Source organism: Marmota marmota, unplaced genomic scaffold (genome assembly GCF_001458135.2).
Source record: "Marmota marmota marmota unplaced genomic scaffold, marMar, whole genome shotgun sequence".
NCBI classification, from domain to species: Eukaryota; Metazoa; Chordata; class Mammalia; order Rodentia; family Sciuridae; genus Marmota; species Marmota marmota.
The window spans coordinates 20,227,578-20,245,676 of NW_025999960.1; positions in this window are offsets into that span (position 1 = coordinate 20,227,578).

Here is an 18,099-nt window from a genome sequence, read left to right on the forward strand (position 1 = left end):
CCCTCTCAAAGCCAGTTCAAATACTCCTTCTCTAACTGCTTTGGCAAGGATATATTCCATTTTTTAGGCAGATGCTAAAACTCTTGACACTACAGATATGTGTGTGTGCGTGTGTGGTATATATGTGTGCAAATGTGTCGTCTGTGCACATATGCTTGCTTATCCCTTAAGCATATGCCAGGGCTTACTCATTGTTTTTATGTTTGGCCATTTACTGAATGTCATGGATTCAGGCATACAAAAATAATTATCAGTTTCCTGATACTAATGAACTGTAATCCCTCCCTGGCCTACTTCTCTAATCCCCGATAACCAAAATGCTTGGTATGTGTTAGGTCTTCTTCAAATCTTTGATACTAGAAGAATCAAAAGACAACAGACATAGGTCTAAACACCATGTTGCCTACAATTCTATTGATGTCAAGTAGAAAAGGGGGTGTGGGTGGGAAGAGCACTCTTCTTGTGGATTGCTGTGTTCTCTCTGTCTCTTAAGTTGTAGAAAACACAATGCGGGAAGCTACTTAGCAGGATTCTTTTTGTGTTACAGCAGCTGGAATTGGGTGATTCGCTCGCCCCAGATGGAGGAGAAACTAGCAACATGAGATTTTGTGTAATTTTTTTCTCTGTGTCACATGAGGCATACTTATAAGATTGTGACCAAGAGAGATGAGAATGATGATGGAGTTGCCAGTGACTTCAGCCAGAGTAACAAATAATCAAAACTGAGAATAACCTCAAAGTAATAAAGAATAGGAAATTCTTTAATTTTTCTTTAGAATACATTTTAAACTTGGAAATTGTTTTACAAATAAATGTTAGCAAACTGTGAATTTGATTAAGCACTGTTTAAATGATGCAGACTTTTCTGCTATGAACAATGCACAGAGATTGTACTATTTTATTTTCTTTGAAAGCTGGGCAAGTAAAACAAACGTGACTAGGGCAGACTTAAGTCCAAACACTACTGGTTTCTTCAACAGGTGCACTGGGAAACATTGAATGAGAACATTGAATGAAACATTGAATGAAATGTGAACTGTACCCTTGATTTTTCAACACAGTTGTAGAAAAAGAGTCAAATACATTACTTGTAGATTGTGCAACTTTTTTCTGTTTTTGAATAGCAACAACTTTTTTATTTTTGGGGGGTTTTCAAAGAATCTATTAATCTTTTAGATATGTTAAATAGGTAAATATGTAAAATAATTCTATGTAATATATCTTTTAAAGAGAGTCCAATCTTGGATCTCAATTGCCATCTCAGGAAAGAAAGAAACAGATTAGAATTGGTATCTGCTGTTTTGAAAGAAGTGCCAGGACAGAGAGCAAACAGCTTTCATAAGGAAAGGGCTAAAAAGGAGGGTATATATCACTTCTGTATACATCTCATTGGCCAGAATTTAGCTACAGGTGTGTAGCTCATCAAAGGCAGATAAATACAGTTTTTGGCTATGTGAACACATGCCTAACTGAAACAACAAATTACTGTTATGTGAGAAAGCAAGGCTAGTGATGAAGGATGGCCAGGATTATCTTCTACAAGTAGTTACATTTATTTTTCTTTATAGTGTCCCTAGTCTGTCCATCGTCCCTACACCCCACATTGGGTATCACAAGACAAAGATGATACTAATCACACAAAGTTAATATCGAATCCTACAAGTTGAAAGCTCAGTCTTTGTAGTAACAATATCTTATCCCCAAAGTTCCTTAAGTGTTTCAAAAAACAAGTCCCCAGACAGACTTTCACTTTATTTATTTGTTTGTTTGTTTGTTTGTTTATTTATTTATTTATTTTGGGGGCTGCAGTATGTAGTTTGTTTCCAGGGGCTTCCGTTCACGTAACAGCTCAATGTTCTCTCGTATTCTTTTATTATAAGCTTTAATTTCACCTTCAAGATATTCATTTTCCTATTTTTCCAGACTCCAGTCTTTGGAGGGGCAGACAGGAGTGGAATTCTGCCTTCTCTGATTCTTGTTGGCATTACTGCATCTTCACCAACCAGAGCCTTAGCCTTCCCTCTTATCTGCTTTCATAAACTAAGCCTTAGCTCATTCTCAGCTCCTTCTTTCCTGGTCTACATTTATGGCCATAATATTATTTTCTGAACAAGCTTGAATCTAGGCATCTAATTGCAAATGTCACATGTTTTTTCCTTTTTTTTTTTTTTTTTTGTACCAGTGATTGAACCCAGAGGTGCTTTACCACTGAGCCACATCCCCAAACTTTATTATTTTTTCTTTTGAGACAGGGTTTTGCTAAGTTTCTTAGGGCTTCACTAAGTTACTGAGGCTGGCTTTGAACTTGTGATGCTCCTGCCTCGACCTCCCAGGCTGCTGGGAGTACAGACATATAGGTGTGCATCATCACACCCGGCACACGTTTTTTTCTTGATTGAGGTTTATTTGAAGGATCCTTAGTGGCATATTATTTCTTTGTAAACCTAGAGAGGTGGAATTGGGATTTGTATACTTAGAATTAAGCCCTGTTCTAATACAATACCAAACTTGTAATCTTGATGGAATCATTGATCTCTTGAGTATCAGTCAGTTCTGCTTTATTATTTGTGTTTTCATTGGCACTATAAAGATTTCCGATTTTAAAGTTTTCTGTACAACTGTGTGGCATTCAGAGGTCTAGAATATTATATTTCACTGCAAATAATTCAAAAGAGAAATGTGTAATGTAAAAATAAAATACCCATTGCAAATCATCAGTATGTGGTGTCTGCATGTACCTGTGTGTGCACAATGAGTATATTTTAAACCCCAAGGGGAGCAGGCTTTAAATATAAATGAAATAAATGGTCAAGTGTTGAAGGACATTTGAATTTCTTCTCTATTTCTAGTGATGATTTCAAGGTTCCTTTAATTGGTTGGTTTAAGGGTGTCATTTGTCCTTTATATGTTAATAGACAACTTTTCCTCTTTTTCTCTTCCCTTTACCGTTACTAATGATTTTCCCATGACCTCTGACAGTTAACCTCATTTGGGATTGCTGACTCAACCATGATTGGAGAGTCTGGGCTCTCTGACCCATGGTAAGCTTAGCCTGGTATCAAGTTGCTCTTGATGTGCCTAAGGTCTCTGTCCTGGACTTTTATCCTAACTCACATTTTCTAGATGACACAACCAATGACTCACATTTTCTATATGACAATTATTTCCCCCTGGAAAAAATATTCATTCTACCTTTCATCCCCACCAAGAACTTTCCCATGGGGGAACATGCTGAATATAATCTCAATTTGTTTAGGATAAGGAAACATTTTAATGGGAAAGAAACAGAGTTCAGTAATTTAAAGTTATAGACCTCATGAGTGAGAGAACTGGGTCTAGACTGAAAGGTCTAAGACTCTTTCCTTGCTGACCTCCGTGCCCCTGTCCATGTGTGGGAGGCAAGGTGAGAAGGTGAGGGTCAGGCCACCATTGCTGTCTGCAGCCTGTAGCTAGGCATCTTCTGTTATTCTGGCCTTTTTTGGTCTCTTTTGTTCTCATGCTTTGATCAGGGTATTTAACTCAGCAATTCTGATGTACTTCTCGGCTTGAAAATTTATTTCCCCTTTATATGTATATGTGTTTCATGACATGAGCTACAATAAGGGGAGAAGGCAGATAAGTTAAGTCCTCTAGCAAATAGAAAGTACCACTCAAGATAAAGAACTGCCTGGATACAGGAGGAGCTGTGATCTGGTGTGATTGCTGTTCCTGCAACACCAAGACTCGCGCCCCACATCGCACATGTCAAAGCAGGCAACCCCAGGCTTGCTGGTGTGAATCTTTCTTTTTTCTTTTTCTTTTTGCTAATTAACTGCATTCATGCAGACAACCTAGTAAAATGAGAAGACTGGGAGTGGGGATGGCATGGGGAGAGCAGTCATTCCCTTGAGATCAACTTTGTAGCTGTGTCATGGGATCTGGCATGAGACCCCCTGAGTTTGAACCTAAAATCTTCACTTTACTAGTTGTCAGACCTTAAGAGATTTATTTAACTCAATCATCTGTAAATAGGAATAATAATAGTATCTCCTTCAAGGATTAATATGATGACTAAATAAAGCAGTACACATGGCGGTTAGGGGTGACCTACAGTTGGTATGATTTATAGTGGTGGTGAGCAAATTAAAAGAGCATTCCTCCTGATCCTATTGGAATCTTAGAAATGAATTATGTACTCCTTTATTTTACAGATGGTGGAGCTGAGGCCCAGAAAGGGAAGGTCATATTTCTGAGTTTTTTCTGATCATTCATAACAGTGCACTTTATGATCAATCATAACCTCAATGCAGTTTTGTCTTCTAGTTCCTTCCTCCATACAAGTTTCCCTCAGGGTGCTCTGGGAGAGTCTCTGGGGGATGTCTACACTACCTTCCAAAGAAAGCCAGACCTTTGAAGTGGGACACAAAGCTGGGGACTTCAGTTAGCCCTTGCTGATTGAGTTCAACGGCTAGTAAAACTTTCTCACCCTACCCATGAAGGTCTCATCTTTTCCTGAGTTTAGATCAGATATTACATATTTTTTTTCCTTACGATTTTCTGTTTAAGGATAAGAGAAATTGGAATAAGACCACAAAAGACATGTCAGTTTTAGGCTGTTTGTTAACTTTGAGTGATCAGTATCATGTTTGTCTTGTGATACCCCAATGTGGGGTGTAGGGACGATGGACAGACTAGGGACACTACAAACTTCTGTTGCAGTCCTATGTCAGAGCTGGAAGGGGATTTATTCAGGGTAAAGACACCAAGAAAGGGGAAAACATCAGTCAGAGTGAAGTTTAGAACTCCCCTGACTTCAAATACATGTAACCATCTATTTGATTTTCTGTTTCTCTGTCCTAAGCATCTCTCTCTATTTAATGCCATTTGCAGGCTCCCCACTCCCTGCTTGAAAATTTATTTATTTATTAGTTTACCCCTGAATTCTCTGTGAAGCAAATGACTGCATGTCTACCCAAGACTGCATTTGAAATCCCTAGTTACTGGGATAAGGTCTGCTGGCAGTCAAGAACAGTAATAGACTCTCTGTGTGTTTTCCACTGAGATCATCTGATTGCTGAGCCTTTTCTCTTTGGAGTGGTCTGATTTGATACTTATAAGTAAATGCTTTGCCTTTTCTCAGTTTTCAAATCTCTCTATTTTGCAGCCAATTTTCTGGCAATGTAGGTTTTTGCCACGTTCATCAGTGTTCAAGTTCTCATCTGGGACTCCATTCCTTTGATCTTTACTATGGTCCAAAACTATTGCCAGGTTCTTTCAATGATGCCTGCCAAACTGTGGAGCCACCTAGATACTAGTTAATTTAATATCCATGGACTATCTGCTTACCCACCTGATCTGGGTTTCCCCCCTGGAATTCAATTTGGAATTTAGTTAGTTTCTGTGTGTTTAGAGACATTTTGCTTCTTCCTTCATTTGTAAAATGAATGATTGAAGGCTACCTTAGGGTTGTACTCATAGTCCTACTTTCTGGTTCCCAAGTAATCAGTTCTGTAGGTCCTCCATGCTCCTTCTACCCTTCAGACCTATTGGTCTTTCTAGATATTTAGCTATTTTTTTTTCACTAATCCAATACTTCCTCTGGGTTTTTTGATATTACGTTCTTTTCATTCAATCTGTGAAGAAGGCAGAAACGTAGGGCATCAATGTGAGTCTGGGAGATAATTTGGTGAACTTTGTGTTCCAATTTTTTTTTCACTGTAAATTTTACAATGGAGCTTCCTGAGAGCCCTCTTATTCCTGGTTTATTTTTTTGTTTTTCTTTTTTGTTTGTTTCTTTTTATCTTCTTATAATACCAAGTACTCTAAAAACATTTGCTTTTGGAAATATTTGCTCTCCTTTTTGGTTTACTTGAAGTACATTTAATAGAAGAACACAATTTTTATAGTCACAGTAATCTAATGGAGCTGTAAAACACTTCTCCCATATTCTCCTGAAATTAAAATTTCATAGTCATCTGGAAAACTGACAGGGAGGGAAGTTGTATCTTCCAAAGAAACTGGACTATGGAAATGAGAACAGTAGGATGCACCTTCATATTGCCTTTGCCAGTCAGCTTTCCCTCACGGTGACAAAATACACGAGAAGAACAACTTCAAGGAGGAAAGTACTGTGATTTATTTTGGCTTGCACTTTCAGAGGTTTCAGTCCATGGTCAGTTGTTTCTGGGCCTATGGTGAAGCAGAACATCAACATTGCTCACCTCATGGTGGCCAGGAAGTGGAAGAGAGGAAGACACACACACACAGGACACAGTTCCAAAAATCCTTCAAAGGCTGGATCCCAGGATCTACTTCCCCTAACTAGGCTCCACCCACTAAGATTTCCACCACTTCCAGTAGCGCCACCTGTCGGGGACCAAGCTTTCAACACAGGAGCCTTTGGAGGACATAGAGATCCAAACTATAACATTGCCTTTAGGCTCTGTAAGCTCAAACATCAGGACCGCAGCCTGGATTAGGAGGAGACAGAATGGATGTGGAATTGTAATTGTGCTTCCCAAGGTTTCGAGGTTCCCAAGGTTCTGAAGGAGGGTCACAATTACAAAGCCCCTGACAAAACAGGGTGAGCCCCCTGCCCACACTGTGCCCATTTCATACACAGCTCTCCTGTTCATCTTCAAATCTTAGTCTACCCCTGAATTCCCTGTGAAGCAAATGACTGCATGTCTACCCAAGACTGCATGTAATGTTTGATTTTTCCTGTGTGTACACTTTGTACCCTCCTAGCTCCTAATGAACAAGAGCAGAGTTTGGAATAGGACTTTACACCAGACCCTTCACACTTGAGTGACATTAATTCTACTGTATGTTAATTAAGAGGTTGTTGTAATACATTTAACATTTATTTTTTCCCCTTTAGGATAAGGTGAGTTGTACCTCTATTGGTTTCTTCTTTGGTATCATGAACACCTGGAAGGCAGGGACTTTATTTATTTTTTCATATCTCTGTATGTGCATGTATTAACCCAAAGTCTGATGCACAGAAGTAATATATGATTTCTGAATTTAACCAATGATTGGTTAAGTGTTTTGGAAATATTTGCTCTCCTTTTTGGTTTACTTGAAGTATATTTAATAGAAGAACACATTTTTTATAGACACAGTAATCTAACGGAGCCATAAAATACTTCTCCCATATTCTCCTAAAATTAAAATTTCATAGTCATCTGGTAAACTAACAGGGAGGGAAGTTACGTCTTTCAAAGAAACTCAGGGCAATCATGTAGGCTAAAAGGAAAAAATCTTGTCTTAACTTTTAAAGAATCTGTCATAGATTATACCTACAATCACTTTAAATATACTAGAGTTAATTGGAGAATAGCCAAGATAGGAATCAGATCAATATCATAGTAGATGCTTAATAAATGTTTGCTGAACAAATGAAAAGCTTTAATTATAAAATTAACTTATTAGAACAAATTATAAGCCCAAAGTTGGAGAAATGGAATTAGGTGTAATAAGTGTGTTGAGGGGTTGTCTGTGTCAGGCAGCTTTCCACTACTGTGACAAAATACCTGAGAAAAACAACTTAAGGGAAGAAAGATTTCTTTTGGCCCACAGTTTCAGAGGTTTGTGTCCATGGTCACTTGACTCCATTGTTTCTTGACCTGAAATGATGCAGAACACCATGGGTGGGAACAAGTGGAAGAGCAAAGCTGCTCACCTCATGGAGATCAGGAAGGAGGGGGGACAGGCGCACAGGGCTGGAGATAAGATAAACTCTTCAAGGATGTCCCCCAGTGGCCTACTTCTCCTAGTAGACCCCATATCCTAATGTTTCCACAACTTTTTATTAACACCACAGGAGACTTTGGGGGTCATTCCAAATCCAAACCATAATATTGTCAAAGCAGAAATTTCACTGGAAAAAGTTAAGTAGGCAAAAAAGATTTTATTCAAAGTTATTATACAATAGGGAAGGAGGCCAGATCTCACTCTGATCTCAACTCCTCTGAAAAAAAGGATGGGAAAAATTTTAAGTTCTGGAATATGCTAGTGGGAAAGTACTAGAAGATGTTTGGAGGAAACCATAAAACATCTGTATTTGTGAACTGACCTTATCCTAATGAAAAATAAACTTCTAAAATCTTTAAGAAAGTTGGAAGTTTTGCAACCTAAAGCAATAAGGGGATCACTGATATTTGTCTCATACCCACCCCACCATTGGCCAAGATTTGAAGAGGCACTATCTTTCTTAATGATAGCATTTCGAAGGATGGTCCCTAGGTCTCCAGGAAAGACATTTGAGGTTGTAAGTTTTTTTTTTTAATTTATTTTAAGAATATGCTAAGGCAAGGGAGATGGAGAAGCAGCCTGCTAAAGCTTAGTCAAACTCAGGGCAACATTACAGACTCTCTTGGTCAAGGTCTTTAGTAACTTATGATTCAGTGGAAATGGCTGTTTTGAGTGTCAGTGTTGCTGGCCTCTAAACAGTTTCCTGTTAAGTCACTTTGTAGCCTGCTCAGGCCACTTAACCTTTCTAAAGCATACTTTAGGACAGATGCAAAAAGAAATAAAGTTCCAGCTCCTTCCTGGGCCTATTGTATGGGTCTAATCTCATCATATCAGGGCTGCTTTGTACATTTCAAGTGTTGCATTGCTTTACTGAGGGGAAGGGCTGAATATTTTCTTTAGATTTGGGAACTCTGGTTCTGTCTTAGACTTTTCTTCATTGTAAGAGCTTCTACCTGGGCACCTGCCTGTGACACTCATGAATCAGAGAAGATACCTTGAGATTTTTCCAACCTCATAATTTTATGTAGGAGAAGATCAGCTTCTTGAACAAGGAAGAAACTTATCCTTACACCTAAGAAGTAGTGGCAGAGCCAAGGATTCCTGACTCTTTTCTCCGTACAATAGTGCATACAATTAGGTTCTGAGAAGCCACTTTTCTTTGGGGAATGGCTCTCCATGCCCTTTCTCCAGGAAGCCACCTTTACTCTGGGTCTCCTACACCTATCGCTCTGTCTGACTGTTGTCCTGACACTGTTGAAATTGTTTCTGTCGCCAGTTATCCAAGGTTGCCTTTGCCATCTCTTTATGTCCTTCTGGGGCCTTGGACATCCAGAGATAGGGCAGACCGTCTGCTCTCCCAGAACTTTTCTCAGCTCTTATATCCTGATCTCTGCTTATCTCCTGTGGTTTGCTTCTCTGTTTCGTCTCACAGATGAGAGTGAAGATTTGATGATTCTGGGGCCCTGATGAGAGAACAGTAGCAATCTGGGCAGGGTGACCCCGAACTTGATCCTCATAGGCCCCTTGCGCTAATCCCTATTTTTTTCTCCCCTGCTCCCCCACCCCCCTAGCATTTCGGGAGGTCGGGCATGACGTTGCTGTGGGGGTGGGAGCAGGATTTTGAGCTGCCCTCCATGTCAGCTGGTGTCTGTTTTCACAACAGATGGTGGGTGGTGACGTGGCTCTATTGTCCTCCCTGGTCTGCCCTAGAGGGAGATTTCCTTTGCCAGCAAATATGCTATATGTCCAGAGGAAATGGCATCTGCCTCCAAGGGCGTGTCCAGAAGGCATCTCTATCCTCTCCATGGCATCCCTTGGCCTGAAAGTAACTCTGTGTTCCTTTAAAGCCCAAAGAGTAACCTGTTGTCCTTAGCTCTCTGGACTATAAACAGCGAGTTTAGCCTTCCCCAAGAATCACTAAAATTAGACATGGGACAACATTTTTTTTTAATATAAGGATTACTAGACAAGGCTTAGTGAATGCAAAAATTTGAAATTTGTGGATAATCATGCCTGCCTCTCTGCTTCATGCTCTTCCTCTCAGATATTCCAATACTGAGATATTTTCCCCCTAAGATTGTTTAGTAGCAGTCCTACTTTCAGGTAGCGAAAAACCAAACCAAAACAAAACAAAAAATGAAAAACAATCTACTTTATGGATGGCTTTCTAAGAGCTCAGAGGGGCTCAAATGTGAATGGGTGTAAGAATGGCTCAGTTCTTCCGTGTGTGGAGAGGGAGGAGGGCCCTTAAAAATGCAGGTTTTAGGGCTATGTCAGCAGATTCTTATTTACTAGGCATGGGGAACCCAGACTAAGCATTTTTGGTAAGAACCTCAGGGATTGTAAACTTAAAACATTTTCCCTAGGGTTTTAGACAGAGGTCATTCATTTAGTAGACAAAAGAAATATTCTGGAGGAGAATAAAATAGAAGTGTCGGAAGACTTGTTGCTAGTAGAAGACAGAGGAAGGAAGGAAGAGGCACATGGTCAGATGAGAAAAAGAAAAGCGAGGATTCTGGGAATGAAGGAACCCAACCCAGTGTGGAAAAGGTGGTCTTGGAGAACACAAGATGGAAGTCGGGGGAAGAATTTGTCAGTCCCCATCTACTGTGAAAGTACTTAGGATTCAGTCACTAGAACTAAAATGTAGTCAGTCCTCTGGTTTGAGCTTAGAGGCTAAAATTTGGAACTCTACTTCAGGTCCACATAGTTTAGAGTGCCTTGAGATTTCATTGTGCATGTACAGCTATTGGAATAATAATAATAATAATAATTATTATTATTATTTATGGAGTGGTATAGTAGTTTGAATATTAGGATACCAATCTGGTTACTTAATCAAAGGAATTCAAAATAATTGTGCCATAAAAAAGAAATAGAAGGTTATTTTTCCCTGATAAAATAAATCTGGATAGGGTGAACAAGAACGATATGGTAACTATGCAGTTATTAGGGACTTGGGATCTTTTATCTAATTTGTTTTGGCATCTTAGACATGTAACTTTGATTCATCTCTAATGTGGTTGCTCTAGATCCTGCTCTCATAGTTACATTCCAGCCAGAAAGACAGGGATTGAGGAGTACAGGTTGAGAGAGAAAAGGGTGACCAAGACCTTGGGAGTGTGACCTATAAATTACCTTATTATCAATGACTTGAACTTTGTTACATGGCCATCTGAAACTGCAAGGGTGCTAAATAAACTTATGCCCTAATTCATTTTATATTTTAGGTAAGAACAGAAAAATGGATCAATTTCGATGTTCTTTCCAACAAGCAGTCTGTAGTTTCTTATATCTAGGAATCATACTCGGTTATCAGTGTGCGACAAGTAATATGGATAGCATTGTTTCCATTTTTGGATGATAGAACTAGGAGTATAAATTATAAGTGGCCGAGTTTGACTTTGATTTCAGATCTTCTGATTACTAGTTTCATATTCTTTCCACTCTGTTGGGATGTTTTCTACTAAAGCAACTTGAAGATGGGGCTCTCCTGACCTTCCTGATTATGCCCAGTTGCCAAGTACAACTCATATCCCTCCAGGGACCTTTAAATTTAGGCAATGCCTTTTACTCTCCTCCCTCTCCTACCCCGTACTCCCATCTTCTTTGCTTAGTTGGGGAGAGAGGTTTCGGTCCCTTGCTTTGAGCTCAACAGCTGCCAGGAGCCAGCTATACTTTGTGGTTATTTTTAACACAGGTTTTGGGAGCAGCCTCTCAGTTTAATCCTTGGCAGATAAACCAACAGTCGGGCGATTGGGAGTTATTTACGAAGACTTGCTGGCTGTAGGAGATTGGATAGTTGTTAATCTTTTTGGCTGGGGTTGGGGGAGCCCATTTTAATCAGAATTTGTACAGGAATAATCCTTTCTTTAAATTCTGACCCAATCCCTCCAATAATTGCAATCAGGGCAGGTCTCTTCCTAGGAAGACAGTGTGTTAATATGGAGTTTAAAGGGATGAAACTAGGCTAACCGAATAGTATGATAAAAGCACTAGAAAAAGATCTCTGATTGGCACTCTGGCATAACTTAGGACTCCGATGTCTGAAGGAGCCTAGGAGACCCCCTTTTTGTTGATGTGGAGGGGGGACTTATTTCAAATGATCTCACCTGTGATCCTGGAAAATGAAAACCAAGATAAAATGATCATGACTTTCTAAAAACTTCATTCAAAGAAAGAATATGAAAAAAAGAAGCCACGGTTATTTTTATACAGATCTGTAGAGGCGACTTCTTATGCTAAAGCTACAGAGTAAATATGTAATTGTGTTTGTGAGAGGAGAGAGAGTAGCAGTCACTTGTAAGGTAAGAGTCTAAGCATGTCGATTGGGGATATTTGAGAAGCAGCACTAAGATATGATTAGAAAAGCAAGAGAGTTTGCTTGGCATGGACAGGCAACTTGAGTAAGCAAGGAAAGCCTGGATCATGAAACAGGCCTGATATCTAAGGGACAGGGGAAGGAAGGAGCATTGAGCTGGAAGAGACCCAGACTACAGAAAGCTTTGACCATGCCAGTGGGGAATCCCTGAGCCCAAGTTGCTTCTTGGAGGAGTCCTGCTTCTGCGAAGACCTGTGCTGTGCTTGGTCATGGCTAGGAGCAGCACAGGGGTGATGTGGCCTCAATGTACACACAGTTGTGGATCCAGAGGCACCAAAGGGGAACTGTCAGTCAACTGTGCTCTTTGTAGGAAGTTCTCTTGCAGGGATATACAGTACATTTCCATGGCTACTACATTGGGTTCTGTTGTTTGACTTTGGGGAATTTCCTTCCTCATCTTCCTCATAAAATGGGCTTTATTTTCTCTACTTATAAAACAAAGTGGTGAAAGCTAGATGATCTTTAGGTCCTATGCATTGCTTTCACTCTCCGATTTTACACTCAATTTTTGATCCCCAAAGGGTACATGTGTGTGTTAGGTGGGAGTGGGGTGTGAGGTGGGGCGGAGGGCACCCAGGGAGGGGACCCTGTGGAGAGGAGTGGATTAATGGCCGGTAGGAAAGACAGATTACTCTGGTAGGTGCCTTCATTCTGTCTCAGCCTGCCTACTTTTTCTGTGTTCCAACCTGGGCTGATGACTGGACTGGACAAGCTTCAGCTCAATCTAATCTAATCTATCAGAGAGGTAATGAACTATAAAAGTGTGGATTCAATTACAATTAGAGGGGAGTTTTGTGTTGGCTGGAGTCTGGTGCTAGCCAGAGAATAGAAACTCAGGCTGGGTTGAAAGGCCCCATCTGTGCTAGGAGGGTCTGCCGTTAGGGGCTGGGCGAGACCTTACTCAACACAATGAGGAAAGAACTGGAGTCCTAGCAATGCCGCCCCCCCCCCCGCCCCTTTTAAGGGAAAGACATGTTTTAGATTTTGTCTTTTTTTTTTTTTATGGCAGGAATGGAAGAAAGAAATCTTTCATTTTCTTATCCACATTCTCTGAGTGAGTGCAGATCTACCCAGAGCCCTCATGACTTCTGTTTTTTTTTTTTTCTCCATCAAAGATTCATGGATCCTCAACCTTCCTCCTTCTCCCTTCCCTTCCTAAATGGTACAGATGTAGGCAATGGGTAGCTTGTTGTTTGTATTTTGAGAAGAATCTCATTATGTCAAAACCCCTAAGAATCTCCAGAGAGCTTCATGGGCGTCCATCCACCTTCCATCATCTTTTCTGTCCAAAATTGTATCCACCAGTGTCCGGGTAAAGGGCACTTCTTCAGATAGCACTCAGAAGACTCTCAGAGCTGCGAGCTGATTTTTCTCTTCCTAGCATCCATTGCATTTGTAACTCTTTCAATAAAATCTACAGCATCCTGCCTTACATTTGAAACAGTATCATGCTTATTTTACTTGTTTTCATTTTTTAAAACTATACTTTAAACTCTCTGATTTCATGGATTGCTTTTGACTAATCTCTGTATTCTTTTGCACTAGGTCCACTCTTAAATAGCACATAAATCACTAAATACAGGTTTAATGAGAAGAATAAATATATATTTGAGAGACATCATTTCCTCTGTCCTCTTTTGCCTCATTGTTACCCTCTTTCCCCCTTGCTTCATTGCTTAACTTACTTTTCCAAAGAGAGTATCAAGCAAGCCAATTAGTAAACAAGATGAATTTTAAAAATTGAAGTTTTTTTCACCCGAAACCATTTGTCTTTCCCCTCTTCCTTGATCCAACTGTTATCATTCTTACCTGAGATGTTTTAATTTAAAGTGTAAGTTTGGAGGCTGTACAGCAATATTTGACTTTCCTGAAAATTTATATGAATTTAGGTAAGGCTATCTCAATATTCACCCACCATGTCAATGTGGTTATTTTCTTAGTATGCTTTATATTTTTAATTTTCATAAAAACAAATAATAAAAGGTATCCTTGGGGGGCTGGGGTTGTGGCTCAGCGGTGGAGTGCTCGCCTAGCACATGCAAGGCCCTGGCTTTGATCCTCAGCACCACATAAAAATTAATAAATAAAGTAAAGGTATTGTGTCCAACTAAAACTAAAAAATAAATACTAAAAAAAAAAAAAAGGTATCCTTCATTCCACCTCTACCTCTAACAGTGTGATCTTGGGTATACAAAGATTTCTCTGTGTCTCAGTTTCCTTATCCATAAAATAGGTGTAATAATTTTATCTTCCTCACAGATTGATTGTGAATTCACTTTATTGAATAGCAAGCAATATGTATTTGCTATGTTTATTACTACTACCATTAAAATTATTAAAAAATTATAAGAGTAAAAGAAAAGTCTATAAGAGAACTTATAATCTATTTTTATGTGCTCAATTTCTCTGGAGAAAGAATTTTAAAAATGGCTTAACATTTTCTTTCTTCTTTCAGTGGATTCATGTATGTCAGAGACTGAACTGATAATGTTTTGAGGATTTATAAAATGCCAAAAAAACCGGCCAGACCTATATCCTCACCCCGGTTCTCACACTGAATTGCTATAACTTGGAGTGAAGAACACCTGGATCCCATAGGGCTTAAGACTGAGGCACTTTATTAGTGGGCATGAACCATAGACCGGGAGGGCTTCTGCTTATTTTAAATCAAGTAAATAACATGAAAATCAGATGCAAAATAAAACTCAGATTAGCATATAATCACATTAGCAGATTAATTGAGTCAGGAGCTCAGCACATTATGTAATAAGTTTGCACCTTTCAAAAGGAGAATAAGAGAAAGTCCAAATTGTTTATCCACCCTTCTATTTCAATGCAGAGCAGAGGGTCCTGTGACCAGATGTGGCCAGAGTCCCATCCGGGCAGTTAGCACAGTATCACTTACTCTAGGGGACCTATAAGAGAGGATTAAGGGTCATAGACTTAGTGTGGCAGCCCCCTAAGGCCTGAGGGATTAGCATCTAATGCATCCAGCTTTGCAGAAAATAGGGCTCAGATGAGGATCGAACCTCTTTTTATTCATCTTTGTTTTTCAAAAGCTCTAAAAGGGAAAGAGCTTCTTTTCCTTTTCATACAGTGAAGTTCTTTCCATCCTGATGAGATGGGTGGTGATTGGGAGGCTGGATCTACAGGTGATTCAACGGCTCAGAAATCGAGTTTATTTTCCTTCTCTTCATACTTCCTCTGTCCTTTCTGCTGGATTTCCATTTATCTCCCTTTCCTCTGAGAACACCAAACCCAAATATCTCTATGTTCATTGAAACCAGTTACTTTGCTCCCTCTTGAATTCTTAAAGGATACATCCTAATGAGTCCTACATTCTAAGCACCCTCAATTTACCTGGATCAGTTGTTAATGTTGCTCCATTTGCTTTCCCTCATTAAAGAGATGTTTTAATGTTTACTATAAGTCACTAAAATATACTGGATCAGACTAAACTAGGCTGACTATACTTCAGTTCCTTCAGTTTAACTCCTGAGAAGAGTAAGGTGAACTTAAAAGATACTTAACAAGGTGTGTATGATCCTGGATCCAGTTATGAGATGAAAAGGTTATAACTCAGGACTTTTCACCTCACAGCTGTTCTTTTCTCTATACCTCTCTGCATACCATTATTCTATCATAAAATTTCCCTCTAATTACTATTTTTTTAAAACAACATTTTATTAAGTGGCAATGCTTACATCTTGCCTATCTCTTTTTTAGAAAAAGATTTTGGTTTGAAAGTGGAACATTTTGTCCTCATTTATTTTCTTCCTTAAATTTGCATTACATATTATTTAGGGCTATCAGAAATTTCTGCGCAAGATACATGTCTCCTGTACTTTTCTCAAAGGCATAGGAAAACACAATAGCAGAAAATGCAGAGGAAATTTCTTGGTAAATCTGTGACCTTGTTAGGAGCCCGGGGGTCCCTGGGAAATGTGCTAGAGTTGGGCCAGGCTTCCAATGACACTTCTAATACTATGTGAGTGGTAGTGAGCAAGCTCCATAGCTAAGCTTTGGTTTTCTTCATTTGTAAATTCTCAGAAGGTTGCCTCTAGGTATTAAAAATAAAGAAGATTATGTATGTAAAATGGCTGGCATACAGAAATTCACCAACCAAATGGTAGTCTGAAATCATGTATGTATTTATTAAGCATCTACTTTATAAAATTCCTTATCTTTTGTGAACCTGATGTGAAACACATGGGATTTAAAATAACAAAATAGCATAATCTGTGCTTCAAAGATATCCATAGTCTAGAAAAATGGCCAGAACGAAAAAAATTCAATTCTATAGGCATTTTCTTTTCTTGTTTTTAACTGTCAACAGAATCTAGTCTTAAAATAAAAAGCATAAGACTCTGACCAGGCATAGTGGCGTATGCCTGTAATCCCAACTACTCAGAAGGCTGAGGAGGATTACAGGCATACAGGAGGATTGCAATTTTGAAGTTGGCCTTAACAATTTAGTGAGATCCTAATCTACTTAATAAGACCCTATCTCGTAATAAAAAAAATAACAAACACTGGGAATGTAACTCTGCTCAGTGGTAAAGTGCCCCTGGGTTTAATACCCAGTACAAAAACCAAATAAAACAAAAACCTGCTGAATTCTTCAAGGCAATTTCTGTCTCTCAGGAAGATAAATAAATCACTATCCAATCTCAGAAAAATATGACATTTGCTTATATAAAAGTATTAACTAAGTACTACATGATGCAGAGAAAGGAGGACTATAAGGATGGGATCCAGCTCTATAAACACATTTAAGCTTTACTAACAGGATAAAATAGGAGCAGTTCAAGCACAGGCTCAACAGTGCAAAGCACAAATTTAGAATTAATTGGTGGGTGTACTGGGAATAAGGAATATTCTAAGGGATCAGCGTGTAGGATCAGTGGTCTTTGGGTGTGTGTGTAATGTGTTGGTGAAGGATGAGATCTGGGGAAACTATGACAGACTAGTTTCAGCCTAAGGGGTTTGGACTTGGTCCTACTGACCATAGGGAGACATTGTGATGTTTTTACACAGAGAAATGGCAAGACTCAATGTCAGTGGTGGCATCCAGTCTCTAGGAATGATCCATTTTGGCAATGATAATTTTATCAAACCAGTGCAGTTGGAGGATAGTTTGTTATGTCTTCTCCTAAAACAAGCTAGGTTACTCCGTGTCTTTTGACAACTGAGGAGTGGATAAGCGGCAGAGCTGGCTCACCAGTGTTCTGTTCCCAGATCTGGACTTCACTCCTGTCCTCTGCAGGCCCATGAGAAACTTTTCCAAGGTGCCAGTCTGATATTTCTATCCCATCTGTCATCATCCCAGTGCAGTTCTGACTCTCATTAGAGCTGTGGGCGGGGATGCCCCTACCTCCACCTCTCATCCAGCTTCTTTAATGGAACAATTGCACCAGAGTCAAGTTGATTGTTTCCTATGGAAATCAGCCATGTGGAGCCTCAGGGGGAATAGTTCTGCCCTCTTGTATTTATTTTCTTCCAGTGTGGACCAGGATTGGGGAGGGCAGTATCTAGCCTTTCACATATGCCTGAAAGAGAACTGGAACAGGAAAACAGGAGATAGTAAGAGAGACAGGCAGTGGCTTAGGGTAAAAAGGATATGGAGTATCAACAGAATTGCTTGCCTAGGTCACAGATTTATTAGGGGACAATTTCAGAATTCCAGGGCTCTGAAAACCGAGAGAGGGCACTCTCATAGCGAGCTAGCCTAAATATTAGCATAGAAAGATATTAGCATAGAAATTAGTTTTATCATTATGGCAAAAATTCCACAAGCAAACAGAGCATCATGCAAGTTTGCGGGTAATTTATTTATCTTTATTCTACTGGATATAGTTGAACTTTAAAAAAAATCAGTTATTTGCCCAATGATATACATAGAGGCAGAATGCTTGATATTGTGCAGATAAAATAGTTGCAAGTTTGACAGTTGGTTTTAGACTTCGTCTGATTATTTGCTTCCA